This window comes from Lactuca sativa, chromosome 5 (genome assembly GCF_002870075.4).
Source record: "Lactuca sativa cultivar Salinas chromosome 5, Lsat_Salinas_v11, whole genome shotgun sequence".
NCBI lineage: Eukaryota > Viridiplantae > Streptophyta > Magnoliopsida > Asterales > Asteraceae > Lactuca > Lactuca sativa.
This window is the reverse complement of record NC_056627.2, coordinates 264,653,952-264,666,999: the sequence shown is the minus strand read 5'-3', so window position 1 is coordinate 264,666,999 and position 13,048 is coordinate 264,653,952.

The following is a 13,048-nucleotide window of genomic DNA, read 5'->3' as shown; positions in this document are numbered from 1 at the left end:
GAAAATGCATGAATGAACCTAGTGTACAACTCTACCCCTCCCCAAGCTTAAAGATAAGCATCATCCCCGATGCTCGGAGAGGGTGGAACAACCTATTACGGAGGAGGAGACGGATGGTGCCCGGTTGGGTAAGAGTCCAAAATAGTAATAAGTGCACACAAATTGAATTTTTAAGCAAAATATGGACGATTAAAGATATGGAAAGAATTTACCGAATCGTTCTTGGAGCCTCGCAGTTGGTGGTGAGAACCTCCTCTTCAACCTCCCCAAGCTATCTGTGAAATATTTTTGGAGCCCGAGAGTCATTTTCTAGGCAAAAACAAGTTTAAAACCATTTGGGACATTAAAATTTTGAAATTTACCAAAGACTAGAAAGTTTTAAAAGAAAAGACAAAAATACCCCCGGGTTGCCTCCCGGTTAGCCGCCCTTTTTTAAAGTCGTTGGCTCAACATTAACCCTGAATATGCATCAATCTAAGTATGTGGGGCTCTCCAACTTAGTAAAATTTTCGCCACCTACTTCAATGGAACACTTATCTTGTACTTGACTTTCTTTTTGTGTGGGAACCATGCTGGACTTAGACCCTTAATGACAACAATCGTCCAGCCGATCCCTTTCTTGTACTTGTCTAGTAAGGTGGTCAAATCTTCCTTCTTTTATAAGGTGGTCGACTTGATGACCGGTTGGGTGTCTTCCTTCTCGGGGTACATATCCTTTGAAGGGTCCAACAAATTTATCGTTTTTGTTTCTTGTGGTTGGTCTACCAGTGAAAGGAGTTTCTTATTGGTAGTGGGTGGATCAACCTCTTTTTTGTCAACCTCGAACACCTCCTCTACAACTTCCATATCAACATTCTTAATTTCTACTTCTTCCTCAACAACCTTCTCCACTTCTACTTCTTTCTCCTCTTCTTCAAATTGCAATCTTGGATCATCAAAAAATTTCCTATCGTTCAAGGTAAAGGTAGAAACGATATGCCTTGTATCCTCTTCAGTTTGCAATGGTAATTTGTCTTGAGCTTCCATTATACTCACATATTGAATAAGTTGTGTAATTTGTTGCTTTAAGCTTTTGAGGCTGGCTTTGGTTGTTTCTTGGAAGATTTGGGTGTCAAACCCAACAAATAAAGGGGTACGATATACTCTAAAAGAATCCCACTATATTGCACTAAAAGGTAGTACAAGGCAAGCAGGGTCGATCCGCAGAGACACGGGATAATTAGTCTATACCTCTTTGCACAAGGTACTATGGTCACCAACAGTAAAAAGGGGGGTTTTAGAGTGCAATGACTAAACAAACAAATTAAAAACGCACACAATCAGCTAAATGAGTGAATTAGATTCAGATTTTGTAAGGACTCCAACTTCATGTATGACAACTTAGCAATGTGACTCAAAGATGACACAATATTCGTTCAATTCTATCTAAGTTGGTACTTGAAAGTGCTAATAATCTCTAACACTTCCCATTCACCACATTAATTAACCAAAACAAGCTCTTTGATTAACCATAACCTTATTAACCTAATCTAAACAGGCTCTTATAATTATATTATAAGATTGCATGAAGCTTTATGTGAATGTTCCCAATAACACCTAATACTCCTCATAAGCTCGGGAGTGTAAAAGTGTATGAATAAGGTTTACACTAAATTCATTCAATAGAGATCGATTTAATGCTTGTTACTTGTTCAATTTCACAAAACAATTACGGATTTTGTAAAAGAGATAACTTGAATGACCTAACCCTAATTCAAATGGCCAATAAGAATCACAATTAAAATCAAACATTCGATTGAAGAAAAATCCAATTCATTAGATAGGAATTAAGAACAAACATCATTTCATATGATTGAAGTCACTACCAAGAAGTCAAAACATGAAATTGGAGAAACAAGGGTTCTAGCCACACATAGCTAGAACAAGATCACAAGAATAAAAGATGGAAATAATGTGCAATAACAACTTACAAATAAGAGAAATAATGTTTCCAAATGATAAATGATCAAATCCTTGCAAAAACCTTCAAAATCCCCTCTCAAAATGTGCCCTGATATCTTGTGTCTCCCAAAAATGACCCAATTTTCCGTAATATGAAAAATAGAAAAACTGCCAAAAGTTAGCTTTCTTGGGTCGAACATGGCCCTTGTTCAGCATAGGGCAAAAAGGGCACAGCCCGTGTTCAGGTTGGTCAACAACTATCATTTTTGTTCAACACGGCCCATGTACCCTTCTGACTCCGACTCCCAACTTGATTTTTTTCAACTTTTTCGTTCTTCGCCCGATCATCCCGAAATCTTTACCAATGCTTCCCGGCATCTCCCAAAGCGCATTCCAAGCTCTGTTTTACCTAAAAAAGACATGAAAGTGTGCAAATAAGGTTGTTCTAGAGACTAACATGAATATGATGAAATGCAAGAAAAAGGAAGAATAATTGTGCTAAATAGATGCATGAAATGGGAGTAAAAGGTGTGCAAAAAGGTGCACAAATTGCACCTAACATGAATGCATCCTTTTTAAATCTTTATGACAGCAGAGGCTGTAGTTTCATCAAACACCCAGTACAGCATGGACCGTAGAGATCCATCTGGATGATTCTAAAGAATAGGAATCTGCTTTACTTGATTGGTAGTAGGGCACATCACTGATCGAAGAGGTTGATTGTTTTTGGGATCAATTACACTTGGGTATACTTTAATAATCGACTCTGTAGTTTTTATTGAAGGAAACCCCTTAAGTACTTGATCTTCCAATAAATGCTTGAACTGTGTAGCCTTAGGATTTTGAGAGATATTTGAAAAAGGAGCGATAACTCTGAAAGATCAACCCTGGTCCAGGAGTTGAAGTCGTGAGCATCTTTATACAATTCAGTGTTGCCACTCTTTCGTCTCATGATCCATATATTTAAAGTATCGTGAAATCCCCATGAGATGATCCTTGACCTATCACCACACACATTTCTAAAGCGATTTTCTCCAAGATCTGTAAAAGTGATGTTGGGTTGATCCACAGGAGTATTTTTATCCGAGCTCCTTTTAAACAAAAATTGACCTTTCTCAGCAGATTCGGCTAGTTTGGCAAGTTTTAAGGCCACAATATTTGGAGCTTGAACTGGCTCCTCCTCAAAGCGGTCTACAACATGAGATGATTGAACATATGACGCAATGGGGTGAGCTTGAATATGCAGATTGATCCTCGACTCATCAGCAGATGTCTTGAACTTGTCACGGAGTTCCTCTTGTTGCTTTTTCTTCAAATAAAAGTAACTTGAAGTGAGGAGATTAAAGTGATCTTGGAGATCAGAAATCTGCTTAGTTTTCAAAGTCTTGTCCTTTTCAAGATCAGACACTTGAATCTTCAGATTGGCATTTTCGCTCAAAAGATCAGTAACTTGGATATTGAGCTCAATGTTCTTTTGATCAAGTACATTCATTTTCTTTTGAAGCTCATCAATGGTTGGATTATCTTCTGCTGAATGACCTTCTCTAAAGGAAATTCCTTTAGCTCTAGGAGAAGGCATTGAACTTTGTCCCTGAGCTAAATGCATGGCGAGCCTTATAGAGGCAGCATCATGATCTGGCCTGGGAGGAGAAAATCCTGCTTGAGCAGAAGATCCACTAGCCTTAAAGGTGGTGCTAGGACCTTCACTGAAAGGTTCTGATGAAACAATGGCAGGAGTGGTTGTTGGTGGAATTGGGAAGCCTTGAAATATATCAGAATCCAGAAATCCTTGTCTAGGATCACGTCTTCTTCTTTTTGGAGGATATGAGACCTGGGTTGTTGTATTATCACTCCGAAGTGGTTCTGTGGTAGGTGAAGCAATATCAAGGGGTGGAATCCGTGACACCGTCACCATAGGAGTTGTCGTTTCAACCACTTGTTCGGTAGTAAGAGGCGTTGACTCGGAGTCCCGTATCTCCGTTGTTGGCTGAGCAACATCATTGATATTGTCAAGTAGCGAGTTGAGATTTTTATTTGACAAGAAATCTTCATTACTTCCAAAATTCAACGGAATTTCATCTTTATCGAAGCCAGAAAGATCACGGTCTTCATATAAATCAGTCTCGGTCCCACTCTTTGAAGACCCTTCATTATAATCACTTTGAACTTGAACTGATGTCAGATCATGTTCCTCTTCCATAGAAACATTTGGAGCTACTGTCTTTCTTCTTGGTCTGACACAGTGATAACATACTCTTCTAAAATCACTCTTTCTGAAGAAGTAGGCTCTGAGGATAATTTATCAGAGGATCCATGAGACTCGGATGCTTCATTTTGCTCAGCAAATCATCCAAACTTAACAAGAGGATACAATCCTTGTAAAATGACCTTTCCCTTATGATTCTACTTGATAAGCCTAACAGAGTGAGAACCTAGAGACTTCATGTCTAGGGTTTCTCCCTCCTTGACGATCTCGGGAAATTGAATGTCAATGAACAATTTAATGAACCTGGGATACATCAAGAAAGTATCCCGGGTAATTGCGTTGATGTTCACCATGAACTCGTCCAAGATAAACATTGAGAAGTTGAAGTCTATCCCTGCAGCAAGTGAAGCGATGGCTCCAGTGTTCCTCAGTGAGATCTCATCAGCACCAGACCTTCTGCCAGAAATGCAGCTCACAAATACACGAGCTATGAATCTCCAATACAGTAGCAGAAGCTTCTTCACAGTGGGAGGAAAGTTGCCTTCGTAACCCATCTTCTTGTGAACCTTCTGGGCATCTTCAATCCCGATCCCAGTTGGAAAACCAGGTTGATCATCAATCAGCAACGCTTCTTTGATGAGTTGCTCAATAATTACAATCTTGCATCCTTTCACAACTGCATCAACAATAACTGCTCCATCGTTGTCTCTTTTCATCTTGGCGGTCTGCCAGAATTCCCTGATAATGTTCTGATAAACCACAAGATTCACAGTGATAGCAGAAGCTAAGCAGCATTCTCTCAGCTCGTGGATCATTGACTTGAATTCTCCATGTGCAACAGGAGGGTCTGCTAGTACGATAGCCAATTTGTGCATGTCCGCGAAATTTAAGTTAGCCATTTGATCTGCACTAAAACGAGCCAAGTAAGAAAACAAATATATTAGAGCAATTAATTTTTATGGTTTTATTATTTAATCGATTTAATTTGGCCCAAAAAATAGTTTTGACCAAAATGGAGTTTACGGTCCATTTTGGGTTTACGACCGTAAACTCATGGCCGTAAGCTCATGGCCGCAAAAGGAGTTTACGACCGTAAACTCCTTGGCCGTAAGCTTCAGCCGTAAACGCCAACAGTTCATTTTTGTTCGTTTTTATCCCGAAAAACCGTCGATTTGATGAGATAATCACATATTCATGGTCGGTTTGGACCTACCTTCGAGATGAACCGAGCAATTTCACAGAAAATGACAAAAAAATTTCGAGATGAGAGAGAATGGGAGAGGGTTTGCGGCCAGAAAGAAGAAAAAAAATGAGGAGTGGAGGGGTTTCCGGCTGTAAACCCACCTTTTATACCCTGTGCAATTTTACCTGTCTTCCACACAGTATAAAGCACGTTCCAAATCCCAAATATTTTAAAAATAAAACCTTTTGAGGATTTAAAAATTAAAATTAAAAATAACATAAACTAAAAATAAAATAAAATAAAATAAAAATAATTTCTAAAATTAAAAAAAAAATTAAATTTTGACTATTATTATAAAATAAAAATAAAATTAAAATTAAAATACAAGAAGAGTAAACTTATCTCAACAAACACTGAATATAATTTTGTGACACAGGATCAAAGTTGTTAGACAGTCTTAGTCCACTTGTCGGTACCTTTTACCTTCATGTTTATGTCTGATCGATCGTCTGTATTGTGATCCACTTAAACACGAAAAATTTGTGATAAATTTGCACAAGCTAAGAAAGACAAGACATTTTTGATCCTATATTCTTAGATAAATTTCCTAGGGACCATTTAGCTGACGACGACCAACAATATTATTGTCCACCTAAATTGAGCAGCGAGATCTACAGACAATCTGTAAGTGTTCAATTTTAATTGTACTAGAACATGTTTCCTGCTTCCTGATATGCTCTAGTAATCAAGGACTTCCAGAATACTCCTTACATCGGGTGAGCAGACAATTATTAAGAGAGAAGATAGATTTATAATGCATATGCTATACACCCAGGTCAGATCTCTTCCAATCACGCAAAGGGTGAAACATATGACTAACTGAAGTTTTAGAGGGATTGAGAAAAAGAATGATGCATATACTGTGTACCAGGTCGGATTATAAGTCACGAAAAGGAGACAGTATACGGCTAATAGATAGAAAGAATTGCATAGAGAGAAGATGCAAAGAGATAGAGTTGCATATGTTACAATCCAGGTCGGATCTCTCGATCACGTAGAGGAGGCAACATATGACTAATAGACAGAAAGAATGAAAATAACTTTCTACAGACCTAATTTGTCGGAATTCCCAGTCACCCCATCAATACCGAAATTAAGGACAGAATCCGCACATCGAGGAAAAGTTAATCCACAGTTCTAGATACGAGTTCTTTTAATGTGACTAGTAGATTCCCATGTATATCTCTCTGCTCAACCTATCCGAGCATCGTATTGTCAGGATAAACGTATCTAACTAGTTCAAGATTTGTCAAGTCCTTGAATTCCTTAAGTTCAAATCTTCTTAGTAAAATCCATTTAGAATCTTTCGTGCCTACCAACGCATCGAACATAGAGCGTAGACAGTTTAATTTTGGTACGTTACGCAGGTTCAGATTGCCTATTATCACTTGATAATATCACTTCCTAACACATCACCTACAAGCAAAGCTATTAGAAACTTATTTTTGATTTTTAATGTTTTTGGATTTTTGAAAATTTTCAATTTTTTTTGTTTGGTTTTTGTTTATTTCTCCCCCTAAATTTGTGCATAGGTGAGACTGAAATCACTAAAATGCACAAATTTAAACTAATCTAACCGAAAATAAAATAAAAGATAAAAAATTAAAAAATAAAAAATAAAAAATAAAAAATTAATCCTCAAAAGAAATAATTTTCAAAAATCTCACAAGCACATCGAATCGAGCTTTGTTAAAAGGCTTGGTGAACAGATCCGCCACATTATTAGTAGTGGGAACCTGTTCCAGCCGAATGAGCGAACGTTCATAACAATCTCTGATAAAATGAATTTTGATATCAATGTGCTTGGTTTTGGAATGTTGGATAGGATTTTTAGCAATTTGAATCGCAACCTCATTATCACAGTAAATAGGGATTTCTAGATAGTTCAAACCGTAATCCAACAGCTTATGTTGGATCCAGATAACTTGAGAGCAACACGCAGATGCAGCAACATATTCCGCTTCTACTGTTGAGGTTGAGACGGTATTTTGTTTCTTGCACTGCCATGACACCAACCTATCTCCAAGGAATTGACACCCTTCTGATGTAGATTTCCTGTCAAGCTCATAGCCTCCATAATTACTGTTAGCATAAGCATATAAATAAAATTCGGAATTTTTGGATACCAAAGACCCAATTTTGGGCTGCCTTTGATATACCATAAAATTCTTTTGACAACAATAAGATGTGAAAATTTAGGATTAGCTTGATAACGTACGCATTGACAAACTGCAAACATGATGTCTGGACAGCTTGCAGTAAAATACATCAACGATCTGAACATCGATCTGTAGTGTGTCTGATCTACGGATTCGCCATCAGTATCTGGAGTCAGCAGGGGTCTTTTGGCCATCGGCGTCGGTGCAGGTTTTGCGTCTTGAAACCCGAACTTCTCAAGAATATCCTCCACATACTTAGCTTGATGGAGCATAATTCTGGTTGAATTTTGTTTGACCTGAAGCCCCAGAAACATGGTCATCTCACCTAATGAACTCATCTCAAACCTCTTTTTCATAACGCCTTCAAAATCTTTGCATAGTTGTGGACTAGTAGACCCGAAGATAATGTCGTCAACGTATATCTGGACTAGAATCTACTCATTACCAACATTCTTGATGAACAAAGTTTGATCGATAGTGCCACGATAGTATCCATGCTCGAGCAAGTGCTTTGTAAGAGTCGCATACCATGCGCGAGTAGCTTGATGTAACCCATACAACGCCTTGTCCAACTTGTAGACATGATTAGGAAATGTCGAGTTAACGAACCCAGGGGCCTGATCAACATAGATTTGTTCCTTCACTTTGCCATATTGGAAGGCTGTCTTGACATCTATTTGGTAAACCGTGAAGTTCATGTAGGAAGCAAATGCAAGGAAGATATGAATAGCCTCCAAGCGAGCCAATGGAGCATAAACCTCAGTATAATCAAGACCCTCGACTTGTCGAAACCAGCAAACCACCAATCTTGCTTTATTGCGCACTATGATGCCAGAATCATCCTGCTTGTTTCGATAGACCCAGCGTGTGTCAAGAGACTTTTTGCCCTTTGGTAACTCAACCAATTTCCAAACCCCGAGCTTTTCGAATTGATTTAGCTCTTCATGCATAACATTTACCCAGTTGGGCTCATTCAGAGCCATTTCAACATTCTTGGGCTCTATTTGAGAGATAAAGCAAGAATAGAGACATGTATTGACATCTCCACTCTGACTTCTGGTTCTAACTCCATCAAGCAGCTGACCAATGATGTTCTCGATCAGATGATCACGTTGAATTCTTGAAGGTATCTCTTGGTTGATATCATTAAGTGAAACGGGAAGACTGTGAATGTTGAAACCTCCATCGTTTGCTGAATGTTCCACATCAGACGAATCTGCTACAAACTCATTAGCAATCTCTTCAGGAAAGAGTAATTTCATAAAGGTTGGAGTGACAACGGAAGCATCTCTAGACATGAACTCTCTTTCAATAGGGGTAAGAGGTGTAGCATCAGCATTTGGAGTATCATTTTGAAATGGAGACTCTGGACTACTAAATGAAACAGATGACCCCCCTCAGGTGAAGCAGATGACTCCCCCTTAGGTGGAGAAGATGACTCCCCCTTAGATGGCGATGAGGATCCGTTGGAGGTCTGTAAACAACTTCTTCGTCGTCGTCTTCAGAAAAAACATTTGAACCAGAGGAAGACCCAGATGAACCATATGAAGACACATTAATGGACTTGAAGAGCGATGTGTAATAAAATAACCAATCAGGGCCCACTCGAGCATCCGTTTCATTCTCCTCCAACCAACGCACGTCGAAGGATTCTACAATCTGCTTCGTCTTCTTATTGTAAACCCTATACGCGGTGCGTGCAACATATCCTACAAAATAACAATCATCGGCTTTGGCATTGAACTTCGGGTTGGACTCGAGGTGAAGAAGGGTGCAGGGGCAACCAAATACACGAAAATGACTGACTGAAGGCTTATGACTATATAGAATCTAGTATGGTGTCTTCATCTGAGATTTGTTGATTAAGACGCGATTTTGAACGTAGCAAGCAGTATTAACCACCTCAGCCCAAAAGAAAACGGGTAATTTGGAGTCACATAGCATCGTCCTTGCAGCGTCTTTTAACGTTCTATTTCTCCTCTCAGCAACACCATTTTGTTGAGGCGTGTGAGCAGAGCTGTATTGACGCAAAATCCCCTTTTCTGCACAAAAATAATCAAGAATGACATTATTGAATTCTGTTCCATTATCAGTACGAAGCGCCTTCACCCGGTTGTTGGTTTGCTTCTCAATCATCACGATGAACTTCTTTATCTGATCAGCAACCCCAACTTTGTTGGATAGGAAGAAGACTCACGTAAAACGAGAGAAATCATCAATTACAACCAGACAATAAGAACTTCTGTTGATGCTTAGGATGTTGACCGAACCAAATAAGTCCATATGCAATAACTGGAGCACCTGACTGATTAAGTTAACCTGTTTTGGCAGGTGTGGTTTTCTATGATGTTCTCCCTGGGCACATAACACACACTTCTCAAAAGTTATAAAGTCTCTGACTGGTAAGCCTCGGACCATCTCATTCTTAGTAAGACAATTTAGGTTCTTAGCGTTCGCATGACCGAGTCTTCGTTGCCACAACATTGCGTTCTATTCTAAAACCTTTGAAAAGAGGCAAGTGACTTGTTCAAGAATGTTGCTGTTCATATCAATAATATACGCATTTCCATCCCGCTTTGATTTGACAAGAATCCACTCTTCTAGGATGACAATGCCTAGCTTGAGAATCATGCACTCTTTGTCGGTGAAATGTGTAGAATATCCTTTGTCACAAATTTGGGAAACACTCAATAAGCTATGTTTTAACTCAGGAGCAAAGCTGACATTTTCAAAGCTTAGCACTCCATTTGTAACGGTTCCTCTCTAAGTGATCTTGCCACCTTCTCCGCCCGCAAAGGAAACATATCCCCCATTAAAAATTGAATGTTGCTCAGTTGGGAGATGTCTCTTGTCATATGCCGGGAGCAGCCACTGTTGACGTACCAAGGTTTGACGACATTCCTCCGCAAGTGTCTCTGCAAGATGAGTGGGATCATTTAGATTTGGGAACCCAGGTCATCACTGTCCTGGGTTGGCCCTTCACTTTCTCTGATTTGTCTTTCAAGATCTTCAAGTTTGAGTCATCATTTTTGATCTTTTCAGAGGATGATGATGATTGATTGGAGGTTAATTTGGGCATCGAATGATATTTAGGTGTCCTAACAGTCACAAGTGGGTTTGAAATATGTTTCTTATTAGTTTGCATGCAGCATCTGGAGTTTCTACCAGAATTGGTTGAAAATCCAGAATTGCTATTTGACGAAACTGATCTTAGGGAAACCGTGTTCGGTTTTGGAAAACTGTTTGGGACTTTGTTATGAAAAACCTTTTTATTCTTCTAAAAAACTGCCCTTTTCTACTTCGATCATCCTTCCAATCATCATCCCGAGAACGAGTTCTTGAGGACTTTCTAGTTAAAGACCTTCCTCTAGATTCGTTCTCTCCTCTTGGTGACATATAATGTACAAAAATTCTATTCTGACAATTCCTAGCTATATGACCACCAATACCACAATTAAAACAAATCTGTTTGTTATTATTAAAACTTGTACTGCCTTTCTCATATTTATTTTCTATACTGACCCCCTTACATTTCCCACAAGAACATGAACATGAACATGAAGCAGATTGTGAGATAAGTGAGGGTGTATCAAATGGTGTGACTTGTTGAAGTGGTGTGTTTTCATTAGCATCATTACAAACATCATGATTATCAAATAGCTCATCAAACACTTCAAAAAAACATAAGTCAATATTAGTAGGTGCAGAAGTATCACAAAAACATTGTCATTTTGAACATCATAAATAATAAAATCTTTATTTGGAACAAAAACATCAGGTTTAGAGTCAGTTTTGTTATCAGAAACAGATCCTTAAACTTCGTGCTTTGACTGATCTAAGGATTGATCTGCAGGGGAAGTAGAAACATTATAACTTTCAACATTAATACTTCCTCCCGAAACAAAACCAGTTGGCTTGCCATAAACCATGAAAGATTTAGTGGCAAACTCCTCATCGGTGGCAAGGTGATATTGATAATTATGATTGAAAGGAGGAGGCACTTTATCGTATCCTAAACCTTTTTTCTAGTTTTGTTTGAACTGCTGACAATGTTCAATCATGTTGGCAACTACCTCGCTTGATATATCATATTTTTTAAAATCAAAATTTCCAGTGTCAAATTTGTTTTTTAATGTATCAAGCTCAGTAATTAACTCATAGTTTTCACATTTGTTACTATAGTCTTCCTGAAGTCTCCTAAAGTCCTTTATTTTTGTCTCTAACTGGGCCTTTAGGGGTTTTTGTCATTTTCTAAGTTGGTAGCCATCATATCTAAGGTCCTCTACTTCTCTACGTAAAGATTATGTTTCGTCATGAAGAATTTTAACATAGTCAATACATGCTTGAGAACAGGAAGGTAAACTTATCTCATTTTTCTTTGGTTCAGAAGTAGAAGATACCATCAGCACAAACTGCAGCTCCATCATCTTTTCTTCTGGATCAGCTGCAACATTCTTCATGGGAGCTTCATCATTGACTTGGGCTAGGTGAGCATTATCAGGTTTTGAAATGTTCAAAGCCTGAATTTGGTCCTCCCAGTCAAATGACTGAGCAACCATAGCCTTCTCACCATTTACCTGAGCACCTCCCCGATTGTTTCCCACTGCAACCATTGTCCTGTCATTGTTCAATCTTCTATCTGGGTTCGGGCGCTCACGAGCAAAATGACCCGGCTCGTGACAGTTGAAACAACACATCTTCCCTTTGTTGAAGCCCACCTTTTTATCAGCATTCATACCCCAGTTGTTCTTCCCAGTCTTCTTGGCAAACTGCTTAGCCCTGAATACTGTCATAGCTATCTGTCATGTGATGTCCATCTCTTCCACATCTTCTGGATGAATCTGATCCAGATAAGCAAATGACAGCTGAGGTGGAAGCTCTCCAGCAACAAAAGCATTATAGCAGTTCACAAGTCCTGTGGCAAAAACAAGATTGTCATCACATTCCTTTGTGTTTGAGGAAGAGGCCACAACTGGTACATTGGAGGAGGGAGAAGCTTGAGGAGTGATAGACAGCTGGCTTTGCGAGTGAGGCATGAATGACGCAACAATAATGGTTTGGATCTGAGGTTGTTGACCAGCAAATGCTTGACCTGAGGAAGGAATGATTGATGAAAGAGAATTGTTAGAGGAAATCCCGAGGTTTGCAGTCAAATACGAATTCACATGATTAATCTCCCGCTGTTTATCATCAATATCACAAGCTTTGATGATTGCCATTGTTTCAGCAAGAGTGAGGCGATTCAAATCCTTGGTTTTCTTAATAATAGCTACATTCATGTCCCATGACTTTGGAAGAGCATTTAGTAGATTTTTGTTTATTTCTGATTTGGTCAAGAAGATCCCAGAAATGTTCATCTCAGTAGTGAGAGTGGTGAATCGCTGCAGCTGTGCCTCAAGGGTTTCTCCAGGAATGTAGTTGAACATGTTAAACTTTTGAAGCAACATATACTGCCGGCTTTCCTTCATGTCTTCATTACCTTTATATACCTCAATCAAG